Genomic DNA, 13,356 nt, shown 5'->3' with positions numbered 1-13,356 from the left:
ACTGCGCGCAGACTAAGTCAGTAACTCTCCTCCTGCCGGTCGTCTCAGACCGCTTCCATTCCTTCTCGACCATGGTCTCACATCGCCTTAGACTTTATTACCGGTCTGCCTTCGTCTGGCGGGAAGACTGTGATCTTACGGTTATCGATAGGTTCTCTAAGGCGGCACATTTCATTCCCCTCGCTAAGCTTCCTTCCGCTAAGGAGACGGCACAAATCATCATTGAGAATGTGTTCAGAATTCATGGCCTCCCGTTGACGCCGTTTCAGACAGAGGTCCGCAATTCACGTCACAGTTTTGGAGGGAGTTCTGTCGTTTGATTGGTGCTTCCGTCAGTCTCTCTTCCGGGTTTCATCCCCAGTCTAACGTGGCAAGCAGAAAGGGCCAATCAGTCGATTGGTCGCATATTACGCAGCCTTTCGTTTCGAAACCCTGCGTCTGGGCAGAACAGCTCCCCTGGGCTGAGTACGCTCACAACTCCGCTTCCTTCGTCTGCTACCGGCTATCTCCGTTTCAGAGTAGTCTTGGGTACCAGCCTCCTCTGTTCTCGTCCCAGCTCGCCGAGTCCAGCGTTCCCTCCGCTCAGGCTTTTTGTCCAACGTTGTGAGCGCACCTGGAGGAGGGCAGGTCTGCACTTGCCGTTACGGGCGCAGACTGTGAGAGCCGCCAATAAACGTAGGATTAAGAGTCCTAGGTATTGTCGCCGGTCAGAGAGTGTGGCTTTCCACTCGTAACCTTCCTTACGACAGCTTCTCGCAAGTTGACTCCGCGGTTCATTGGTCCGTTCCGTGTCTCTCAGGTCGTCAATCCTGTCGCTTGCGACTGCTTCTTCCGCACATCTTCGTCGCGTCCACCCTGTCTTCCATGTCTCTTTGTCAAGCCTTTTCTTCGCGCCCCCGTTCGTCTCCCCCCCCCCCCGTCCTTGTCGAGGGCGCTCCTATTTACAAGGTACGGAAGATCATGGACATGCGTTCTCGGGGACGTGGTCACCAGTACTTATGGATGGGAGGGTTACGGTCCTGAGGAGAGGAGTTGGGGTTCCATCTCGGGACGTGCTGGACGTTCGTTGAATTGATGATTTCCTCGTTGCCGCCAGGGTTCCTCCTCGAGTGCGCCAGAGGCGCTCGGTGAGTGGGGGTACTGTCATGTTTTGTCTTTGATTCATCATGTCTTGTCCCTGTGCTTCCCTCTGCTGCGTCTTATTAGGTTCTTTCCCTTTCTAATCCCTCTCTCTCCTCCTCCCTCTCCCTCTCCCGCCTCTCTCTCTATCGTTCACGTTCCTGCTCCCAGCTGTTTCTCTTCTCCTAACGACCTCATTTACTCTTTCACACCTGTCCCCTATTTTGCCCTCTGATTAGAGTCCTATTTCTCCCTCTGTTTTCCGCTTCTGTCCTTGTCGATCTTGTTTGATGTTTGCTGTCTTTGTCCTTGTTCGCGCCCTGTCGTGTTTTTGCCTTCTTTCAGATGCTTGCGTGTGAGCAGGTGTCTATGTCAAGCTACGGCCTGTGCCTTCCTGAAAGCGACCTGCAGTCTGTGGTCGCGTCTCCAGTCGTTCCTCTCTACTGAACGAGAGGATTTCAGTTTCCTGTTTTGGATTTACCTTTGATATATCCAGAAGAATCATTGTTTGTTTGATACTGGAAAAAAGACTCTGTTGCTATTACGTCGCTTTTGGTCCTCATTCATCAGCATACACTAGTACGGTTGCGGATGCAACTAGACCTCGTTTCAAATGTATCAATAAATAATCTCATTTGTATGGCTAGCAATCACAAATGTATATTGTTTAAAGCACACTTTTATAATCTCAGTCACAAACGACTATGGTGAACGAAAATCACGACTCATTCAAGTTTTTCAGTTCATCACTCACTGGTAAGGAGTCCTGTGGGCTCTGGGCGCTACTGAATTAAATGAATGAAATGAGTCGAAAGATTAAACATTTTACTGAACGAGTTGAAAAGATCTGAGTCAGTAAAAAGAGCCGAAACTCTCAATACTCTGCTTCCCTGCATCACTCACAGATGCAAACCGCACAGCCCTTTCCTGCTCTCCTCATCACTCACAGACACACACCCCTCCCTTCATCACTCACAGATACACACCCCCTCCCTGCTCCCCTCATCACTCACACCACACCCCCCTCCCTGCTCCCCTCATCACTCACACCACACACCCCTCCTCCCTCCCTCATCACTCACACCACCACACCCCCTCCCTTGCTCTCCTCATCACTCATACCCACGGCCCTCCCTGCTCCCCTCATCACTCACACCACACACCCCTCCCTGCTCCCTCATCCTCACACCACACACCCCTCCCCTGCTCCCCTCATCACTCACAACCACACACCCCCCCTCTGCTCCCCTCATCACTCACGCCACACACCCCCTCCCTGTCCCCTCATCACTCACACCACACATCCCCTCCCTGCTCCCCTCATCACTCACACCACACACCCCCTCCCTGCTCCCTCATCACTCATACCGCACGCCCCTCCCTGCTCCCCTCATCACTCACAAGCCACAACGGCACCTCCCTGCCCCCTCATCACTCATACCACACACCCCTCCTGCTCCCCCTCACACTCACACCACCACCCCTCTGCTCCCCCTCATCACTCACACCACACACCCCCTCCCTGCTCCCCTCATCACTCATACCGACACCCCCTCCCTGCTCCCTCATCACTCACAGATGCACGCACCTCCCTGCTCCCTCATCACTCACACCACACACCCCTCTGCCCCCTCATCACTCACCCACACACCCCCTCCCTGCTCCCTCATCATCACCCCACACACCCCTCCCTGCTCCCTCATCACTCACCACCACACACCCTCCCTGCTCCCTCATCACTCCATACCCCGCCCCTCCCTTGCTCCCCTCATCACTCACAGATGCACGCACCTCCCTGCTCCCCCTCATCACTCATACCACACACCCCCTCCCTGCTCCCCCATCACTCACACCACAACACCCCTCCCTGCCTCCCTCATCACTCAACCACACACCCCCTCCCTGCTCCCCTCCATCACTCATACCGCACACCCCCTCCCTGCTCCCCTCATCACTCCAACACGCACCTCCCTGCTCCCCTCATCACTCACACACCACCCCCTCCCTGTCCCTCTCACTCACACCACACACCCCCTCCCTGCTCCCCTCATCACTCACCCACACACCCCTCCCTGCCCCCATCACTCACACCAACACCCCTCCCTGCTCCCCTCATCATCACGCCACACCACCCCTCCCTGCTCCCCCTCATCACTCACACCACACACCCCCTCCCTGCTCCCTCATCACTCAACCCACACCCCCTCCCTGCTCCCTCATCACTCATACCGCCACGGCCCTCCTCTGCTCCCTCATCACTCACAGATGCAAGCGCACCTCCCTGCTCCCTCAATCACTCATACCACACACCCCCTCCCTGCTCCCCTCATCACTCACAACCACACCCCCTCCCTGCTATCCCCTCATCACTCACACCACACACCCCTCCCTGCTTCCCTCATCACTCATACCGCACACCCCCTCCCTGCTCCCCTCATCACTCACAGATGCACGGCACCTCCCTGCTCCCCTCATCACTCACACCACACACCCCCTCCCTGCTCCCTCATCACTCACACCACACGGCCCCCTCCCGCTCCCTCACCACGCTTACACCGCACGCAGCTCCCTCCCTGCTCCCCTCAATCACTCACCAGATTGCCGGCACCTCCCTGCTCCCCTCATCACTCACACCGCACCTCCCTGCTCCCCTCATCACTCACACCGCACGGCAGCTCCCTGCTCCCCTCATCACGGTTTGGAGATGGCATAGCCTAATACAGAAGCATGTCAGTTCTATATATTCCTAAATAAATGATTTCCTCTGTTTGCACTGAACTGACATGCATGATTGTTGTTGATGCTCCGAWGTTCAGATGAAGGGAATTAAATAGTCTATAATGCGCACCACGCGGCTCTCAACTTAAACTGCAGTGTGTAGCCTACTGTAGCTGTTAAGCTAAAAAAAATGCTTTCTGTGGTGGAGGGGCAGCCAGTAAAAGCAGAGCTTAGGCGTTGGGAATTTTCTCTAGTTGCGCCATGATTGGCTCAGTGTTCCGTCACTCATGKGGACACTACGTCACCGAAGAATCTTCAGGGAYAGCTAGGCAGTTCAAGCCCCTTGGGTGCTGCCATAGATTTACATTAGAAGTGCCCATCCAAAAAGGCTCAAGGTCCTTGGCCACAGGTAAAATGACGTCAAATCACGTTATATCTACTGTAGCTTTGATTGGACTGATCATGTCAAAGTCATACTTTCAAAATCTTAGCTACAAATGTACTGTAGACAAGCAGTCATCATCATGAATCACGTTAACAATCTACTGGCAAATCCTTTTCAATTCTTGTCATATGAACAGAAATTATAGATTGATCACCGAGACGTTCTTCGGCCATTGGACATTACATAAGTCGGGAATCGCAAATTCCACAATGAGGAAGGAATCAATGGCTCAGTGGCTAACTGCGATGCAAAGTAATCACTATTTTGCTTCCCCTGCCTGCTATTCGGTGGAGAGGGTGTGTGGTCCAAGTCTGGGTTTAAGGATTTAAAACATCTGTCTGAAAGGGTCTCTTTTACAAGCATAATAGGATTAACATTCACAATCAACACCATGGGCCAGAAATGGTTGAATCCATTGGCCATGCTATCAATCGAGCATGACTTCTGCCGGGTTCAAAACAACTGGGAACACAGAACGGTGCATTCAAGACAACTGGGAACTGGAGAAAAAAACGAGCTCCAACTGGGAAAATACACTGAACGCTCATCCAACTCGGCATTCCAAGTCGGGAACTCGCTCGGGTCTCTTTCTAGAGCTCCGACTTTCTGACCTGAAGATCACTGACATCATGATTTGACCTGTTTTTTTTCTCCAGAGTTCCCAGTTGTCTTGAAAGCCCCATGAATCAAAACCAAAAATAGGCCTCTATAAATTATATAAATTATGTAATAAGCCAGCGATATATGTATACTGTAGCTAAGAAAGTAATACTAAGTGTATGTTGTGTAGTAAGCTGCTAGTAGCCTATGCGTCTCACCCTAAGAATTTGGTCCCTCTCCCTCTCAGAACATAGCCTATACTGTTCTGACTTGGTGGTGCACATGTAGCCTATAGCCAGTTTTAGAGAAATGTCATCATCGAATATTGTAAAAGCTTTCATTGTCTGCTTATATGCCCCCGTTATTGATCCTACGTTTCTGACTTGGTGTACAGGGAGAATACTGTAAGAACGGCCCATGTTCTGAATTCTGTCGCTATCCATTTCAAAAGTGCTGAACAAAAAGGCATATTGTCCATCTGAGTTCACTCATTAATGTCTTAATTACGGCTTAACTCGTATCCACTCATCGTTCCCTTATGCCATAGTTTGTACATCTTAATTGTTATATTGTTTATATAGGTCTCTGTCATTAGTAGGCAATGTTTAGGCAATGTTGGAATGATGCATATCTATGTTTTGCTTACTTTGTGTATTATAATTAGCTCATGTGCTTTTCCTCACGATGAAGGGGTACTATAATGTTGTTATGTCTGTAACCATGTTTGCCAGTGAAAGTAATAGACCCATGTAATTCCAGTTGATATTGCGAGGGTTGTTTTGTTTGCGCAATGCACTGTCTGTATGTCATTATAGGCCTATATTCTATAAAAGTGGATCCTCGTGATTGTATTTTCATTCCTTCTAGACCACATAAGCCTAATGAAATACTTCAAATGGTAGGCTAAAGTTAGGGGAGGGGTCTTGGTGAGAACGTGCTGTGGGATTATATAAAATACTCTTTGAAGTGGTAGGGTTCCAGATGTTTTCAGAAGATTGGCAAAGACTCTGCCAGGACAGAGTAGAGCTTGGACTGGGGTGAGCGGGAGCTGCCCTCCTGTAGGGGTGGGAGGGCCAAGAGACCATAGGGGGCCGAACGGAGTGCTCGGGTTGGGGTGTAGGGGTTGAGCATAGCCTGAAGGTAGGGAGGTGCAGTTCCTCTTGCTACTCCGTAGGCAAGTACCATGGTCTTGTAGTGGATGCGAGTGGACTGACATGGGAGAACTTGCGAAGATTGAACACCAGGCGGGCAGCAGCGTTCTGGATAAGTTGCAGAGGTATGATGGCACAAGCGGGGAGCCCAGCCAACAGCAAGTTACAGTAGTCCAGGCGGGAGATGACAGGTGCCTGGATTAGGACTTCCAGTGTGGGGTAGGGTCGTACTCTACGGATGTTGTAGCGCATGAACCTGCAGGAGTGAGTCACTGCTTTGATGTTTGCAGAGAATGGCAGGATGTTGTCCAGGGTCACACCAAGGTTCTTTGCACTCTGGGAGGAGGACACCGTGGAGTTGTCAACTGTGATGGAGAGGTCTTTAAGCAGGCAGACCTTCCCCGGGAGGAAGAGCAGCTCCGTCTTGTCGAGGTGGAGCTTGAGGTGGTGGGCCAACATCCAAGCTGAGATGTCTGCCAGGCATGCAGAGATGCGTGTCACCACCTGAGTGTCAGGAAGGGGGGAAGGCGTAAAAAGTAGTTGAGTGTCATCCGCATAGCAATGATAGGAGAAACCATGTCATGGAGCCCAGGGACTTGTGTACAGAGAGAAGAGGAGAGGAACTAGAACCGAGCACTGGGGGACACCAGTCGTGAGAGTACATGGCACAGACACAGAGATTTAGGATAGAGATTTAGCTTTGGCAGTGCAGAGAGCCTCCGTGACACAGAGAAGAGCAGTCTTGGTTGAGTGACCCGTCTTGAAGCCTGACTGTTTAGGGTCAAGAAGATCGTTCTGAGAGAGATAGTGAAAGTTGGTCAGAGACAGCACATTCAGGTGTTTTGGTAATAAAAGAAAGACGGGATACCGGTCTGTAGGTTTTGACGACAGAGGAATCGAGTGTTGGCTTCGTGAGGAGGGGAGTGACTCGGGCCATTTTGAAGTCAGAGAGGACGCAGTTAGTGGTCATGGATGAGTTGATGGGGAAAGTGAGGAACGGGAAAACATCTCCAGAGATGGTCTGGAGAAGGGAGGAAGGGATGGGTCAAGAGGGCAGGTTGTAGGGCAGCCGGACCTCACTAGTCACAAGATTTCCTCTGCAGAGAGAGGGGAGAAAGTGATCAAGGCGTAGGGTAGTGGGCCCACGGACTCAATAGGCTGAGTGAATGAGGAGCGGATGTCGTCAACCTTCTTTTCAAAGTGGTTGACAAAGTCATCCGCAGTGAGGGAGGGGGTGGAGGATTAAGGACAGAGGAGAAGGTGGAAAAGAGTTTCCTAGGGTTAGAGGCAGAAGTTTGAAATGTAGAGTGATCGAAAGTGGCTTTAGCAGCAGATAGAGAGGAAGAGAAGGTAGAGGGGAGGGAGTGGAAGGATGATTTATAAATTTAAAAAATCAKCTTTATTTAACTTCTTATGGCTGCAGGGGCAGTATTGAGTAGCTTGGATGAAAGGTGCACAGAGGTGCCCATATTAAATGGCCTGCTCCTCATTCCCAGTTGCTAATATATGCATATTATTATTCATATTGGATAGAAAACACTCTGAAGTTTCTAAAACTGTTTGAATTATATCTGTGAGTATAGCAGGCAAAAACCTAAAAAGTTCCACTTCCTGTTTGTATTTTTTCTGGGGGTGCCAATTTTCAACCAAGCTCTCAAAGAAATCACAGCGAGCCATTGATGAGTTTTCACTTCCTACGGCTTCCACTAGATGTCAACAGTCAATAAAACTTTGTCTGATGAATCTAATGTGAAGGGGGGCCGAAGGAGACAGAAATGATTCACCACTGCCACTGCTTTCACCTTGCGCGTTCACGTGATAGGCATCTCCATTCCATCTCTCAATTGAAGTRGATGTAATTCTCCGGTTGGAACGTTATTCAAGATGTATGTTAATTAACAACATTATAAAGATTGATTCAGTACATCGTTTGACATGTTTCTACTGACTGTAATGGAACGTTTGGATTTCGTCACGTTATAGTGGTTTGAGACTTTGGTTAGGGGGTTTGGTAAACAATTCGAAAGTAGCTAATTTGACATAAATAACGGACATTAACGAACAAATCAAGCATTTATTGTGGACCTGGGATTCRTAGGACTGCATTCTGATGAATTCATCAAAGGTAAGGAAACATTTATCATGTATTTTCTGGTTTCTGTTGAGTCCAATTTGGCTATTCATCTGAGCTCCGTCTCAGATTATTGCATGGTTTATTTTTCCGTAAAGTTTTTTTGAAATCTGACACAGCGGTTGCATTAAGGAGAGGTATATCTATAATTCCATGTGTATAACTTGTATTATCCTCTATATTTATGATGAGTATTTCTGTTGAAAGATGTGGCTATGCAAAGTCACTTGATGTTTTTGCAACTAGTGAATCTAACGCGTCAATGTAAACTCCGATTTTTTMATATAAATATGAACTTAATCAAACAAAACATGAATGTATTGTGTAACATAAAGTCCTATGAGTGTCATCTGATGAAAATAATCAAAGGTTAGTGATTAATTTTATCTCTATTTCTGTTTTTTTGTGAAAGCTATCTTTAGCTGGAAAAAATGYCTGTGGTTATTGTGGTTTTGTGGTGACCTAACATAATCGTTTGTAGTGCTTTCGCTGAAAAGCCTATTTGAAATCGGACACTTTGGTGGGATTAACAACAAGATTACCTTTAAAATGATATAAGACACATGAATGTCTGAGGAATTTTAATTATGAGATTTCTGTTTTTTGAATTTGGCGCCCTGCACTTCGACTGGCTGTTGTCATATCGATCCCGGTAGCGGGATGCAGCCATAAAAGGTTAACCAGGTAGGCCAGTTGAGAACCAGTTCTCATTTACAACTGCAACCTGGCCAAGATAAAGCCAACCAGTGCGACAAAAACAACACAGAGTTACACAATATAAAAATCTATATACAGTGTGTGCAAATGTAGTAAGATTAGAGAGGTAAGGCAATAAATAGGCCATAGTGGCGAAATAATTACAATTTAGCATTAACACTGGAGTGATAGATTTGCAGATGATGATGTGCAAGTAGAGATACTGGGGTGCAAAYGAGCTTAAGGGCTATGTGCCACAAACAAAGTTAACTTCCCACAAAGAAAGGAGGGGAAAAGGCTACCTAAGTATGGTTCCCAATCAGAGACAACGATAGACAGCTGTCCCTGATTGAGAACCATACCCGGCCAAAACATACAAATACAAAATCATAGAAAACAAAAACATAGAATGCCCACCCCAAATCACACCCTGACCAAACCAAATAGAGACATAAAAAAGCTCTCTAAGGTCAGGGCGTGACATCTCCACTAAACATGCACCTCTAAAGTAAAGATCTACTGACTCTGGGTACCTTTCCTCCCCAGATAAATGTGGTAACAGCCTGACTGATTGACTTTAAAAAAACACTTTGGTAAAAACAATGGGATAGATTGAAATAGATAAAGGAATTTGGGTAAACTATTCATTTTTACAGCATTAATCCTTCCATTAAGTGATAGTGGTAAGCTACCCCATCTCTGAAAATCAGTTTTCATTTGCGCAAGGGGAGCAAAGTTTGCAGAAAAAAGAGCATGTAATGAACGAGTTACGTTCACTCTAAGGTATTTGAAACCAGAGCGGCTAAGCTGAAAGGGCAAGTCTGTCTGCTGGAACTGTAGCGCTCAAAAGGGCAAAGTCTGCCTTCTGGATTGATTGGGAAGCACTCACTTTTCTGGAGATTCAACTTGTGACCGGAGAAGGTGCCAAAGTTCTCCAGAATAGAAAGGATAGAAGGTAAACAGGTTACCGGGTTATTTACATAGAGTAACAAATCATCTGCATATAATGATAACCTTTGTTCAACTCCTTTACACCTTGGAAAGAGGAGGATGCCCATAAAGCTACTGAAAGGGGCTCAATTTGTGACAGCAAATAATAAAGGGGACAGTGGGCAGCCTTGGCGTGTCCCACATTCCAGGACAAAATAATCAGAACGGGTGTCATTGGTACAGCCACTGGCCTGGGGAGATGTATACAAGAGATGGATCCATGAGCTAAATTTGTCCCCAAATCCACATTTTTTAAGAACAGCAAATAGGTTCTCCCACTCAATTCTGTCGAATGCCTTCTTTGCATCTAGGAAGATTACCACCTTAGGGGAGTTGGAGAATTGTTTACAATAAATCATGTTAAACAGCGTCCGAATGTTAAAAAATGAATATCTGTCCTTTATAATGCCGGTTTGTTCCTGTGATATGAGTCCTGGTAAGACTACTTCCAGACGCCTCGCTATCACCTTCGCCAGCACCTTTACATCCACATTAAGGAGACTTAGGGGCCTAAATGAAGAACAGGAAGTGGGGTCTTTCCCCTTCTTAAGGAGAAGCGCTATTGAAGCCTGTGTTAGGTATAAAATACACAATATAAAATATAAAAAGAAAACTTTCCTATCCTAACGCGGAGAGGCTCCATAGCCCCAGTAGTGAAATACACTTGAAAAGGCATTCACAAAACGGTAAAGAAGGTCAAAGGACCTCCCAAATGTGTAGCTTAAATGACAACCATACAAGACAGTATCAGTAATTTTTAATGGCAACAGGGAGAAAAAGAAATTCCCTTCTGTAAAAGGGAATTAGGCTATGCATGCTAGGCTAGGCTGGCAAAAGAGTAGGTCATAGATCCAAGATACGACTCATAAGTGACTGTCGAATCAATGCTGGGCGTCCTCGTGGGAGTCGAATTGTAGCTCCCCCCCGGCATGTTCAATGTGCAGACGAGCAGGGAAGCGGAGTGAGAAATTCACTTTCTTCACATGAAGTTTGCATTTCACATCGAAGAATTTAGCTCTTTTCTTGGCGACATTCGAGCTGAGGTCAGGAAAGATGAACACCTTGCGTCTGCAGAAGTGTAGCTGGTCTCTGCCCTGCCTCTGGAGGATGCGCTCCAGGCTTGGAGTTGTCGTCTCCACCCGCTGGGGAGGGACCAATGCTGCTTGCAGCTTTAATTCTTGTTGTTGTAAACAGGGGCAGTGGCGTTTTAACCTTTGTCAATAGGGGAGCTGTTAGCATTATTTTTTTTTTTACATTTCCAAATTAAACTGCCTCGTACTCAATTCTTGATCGGTACAATATGCATATTATTGTTATTATTGGATAGAAAACAGTCTATAGTTTCTATAGGAGTTGAAATTTTGTCTCTGAGTGGTACAGAACAATTTCTACAGCACTTTTCATGACAGGGTTCAGATTTCAGAAATTTTTACCTCTGATCTGGGGTCTGTTTATAAGGCCACAGTGAATGCTATGAAGGAACCGACACTGCCTACGTTCCTCTGGGTGTCTGTACGTCATCACGTTTTCAATGAAATCGAATGGGACGTTCACAGCCATTATTAAATGACAAAAAATGTACAGAGACCCCTCTTTCTCAATGTGCGCCTCAAGCGTGAAGGCCATCGGACCTGTCTCGTTCCAAATCGTTTTCTAACCAGGAATATTTCTCCGTCATGTTTTCAGTCGTTATAGTTGTTAAAACATCATAATGTAGTGAATTTGAACCGTTTTATATCAATTATATCCGTTTAGTGCGATTTTGAGGAATTTCTTTGTTGTGCGTTCTGAAAGTTTGGACACACGTTTTAGGGAGTCGGTCGTTGGATGGACATTTCGAAGGACAGAGGACATCTATCGACCAAAAGACGTTTATAACATAGAAAGGATACATTGCCCAAGAATATGATGAAGAAACAGCTCAAAGTAAGCAATATTTAATATGATAAACCGTGTTTCTGTCGAAATATTTTAAACGCATCATTCGCCATTTTGTTTGGTATAGCTTCACTTGGCCAACCCTGTATTGAAAAGTAAGGATATTTTAAAAATGTAAATCCGCGGTTGCATTAAGAACTAATTTGTCTTTCGATTCCTGTAAACCCTGTATTTTTTAGTCAAGTATATGATTAGCTTTCAATTAAACTAGATCACTCTGATAGATGACGTCAGACATATTGAGGCTTGATTTCCTAGTATTTTTATTGTGTAACCACGGTTTGTATGGCTAAAATGCACCTTTTCGAACAAACTGTATATGTATATTGTAAAATGATGTTACAGGAGTGTCATCGGAAGAATTCTGAGAAGGTTAGTGAAAAAATTAATATATTTTGGCGGTGATTACGTTATAGCGCTCTTTGGCTGGAATCGATGCTCTGGGAACGTTTGTTCATGTGGTATGCTAACTTATCGATTTATTGTGTTTTCGCTGAAAAAACGCTTAGAAAATCTGAAATATGGTCTGAAATCACAAGAACTGGGTCTTTCCATTGCTATGCTTTGTCTATTTTTATGAAATGTTTTATGATGAGTAAATTGGTCATACACGTTGCTCTATCTAGTAATTCTAGTCGATTTGTGATGGTGGGTGCAATTGTAAACTGTGATTTCTACCTGAAATATGCACTTTTTTCTAACAAAAACTATCCTATACCATGAATATGTTATCAGACTGTCATCTGAAGAGGTTTTTTTCTTGGTTAGTGGATATCAATATCTTAGTTGAGCCGAATTGGTGATAGCACCTGAAGGAGTAAGAAACTGATGGAGTTAGAATAGTGGTGTATTTTGCTAACGTGTTTAGCTAATAGATTTACATATTTGTCTTCCCTGTAACACATTTTAAAAATCTGAAATGGTGGCTTTATTCACAAGATCTGTATCTTTCATCTGGTGTTTTGGACTGTTTGATTTAATGATATTTAGATGCTACTATCTACTTTTGAAGCTATGCTAGGTATGCTAATTAGTGTGGTGGGGTGGGGGTGCTCCCGGATCCGGGTTTCTGAGGCAGTAAAAGTTAAAAGGGCAATGACATACTTTGTAATAGGAACCAAAAAAATCACATTAACTCTTAACGTTAATATCCCAATTTCATTTAAATGTTTAATGTTTAAACGTTCACACCCCTAGTCCATATAATCAGTGAAGAAAACCCAAAGACCAAAACTACTGCCGCTCATCATTTCACACATCCCATTCCGTCCCGGCAGATTCTATGTCTACACGCAGAACCTGCCCACAGGATTTAAGACACAGACAACAACAAATAGTGAGAATATAGACTCTATCGCTATTCTCCACGCACGCACACACATGCCACAGCAGCAGGGCAGACTGTGCTCTGCATGTGTCTATCTGCTGAGAGCTAATTCAAGGGTCATTATCTAAATGTCAACAGGACAATGTTCCCCGTGGCTAGCAGAAGGCAATAGGGATCATGACACATACACACACATTCACCAATTCTGTGTACTCACTGACTGAGCGGTCTTTTATAGCTA

The 13,356-nt window shown here is 45.8% G+C and overlaps 1 protein-coding gene across 1 annotated transcript in view; it reads right to left on the bottom strand.

Moving 5' to 3' along the window:
- Window positions 1–13,341, bottom strand: part of LOC111975973 (disabled homolog 1-like) — a 47,783-nt gene extending 34,442 nt beyond the window's left edge. The window contains exon 1 of the mRNA XM_070447618.1: window positions 13,333–13,341. The gene's annotated coding sequence lies outside the window, so the exon portion shown is untranslated. The remainder of the gene's footprint in view (window positions 1–13,332) is intronic.
- Between the last annotated feature and the right edge of the window lie 15 nt (window positions 13,342–13,356).

This window comes from Salvelinus sp. IW2-2015, linkage group LG16, assembly GCF_002910315.2.
Source record: "Salvelinus sp. IW2-2015 linkage group LG16, ASM291031v2, whole genome shotgun sequence".
Lineage (NCBI taxonomy): Eukaryota > Metazoa > Chordata > Actinopteri > Salmoniformes > Salmonidae > Salvelinus > Salvelinus sp. IW2-2015.
This window is presented reverse-complemented; position numbering and strand designations above follow the sequence as displayed.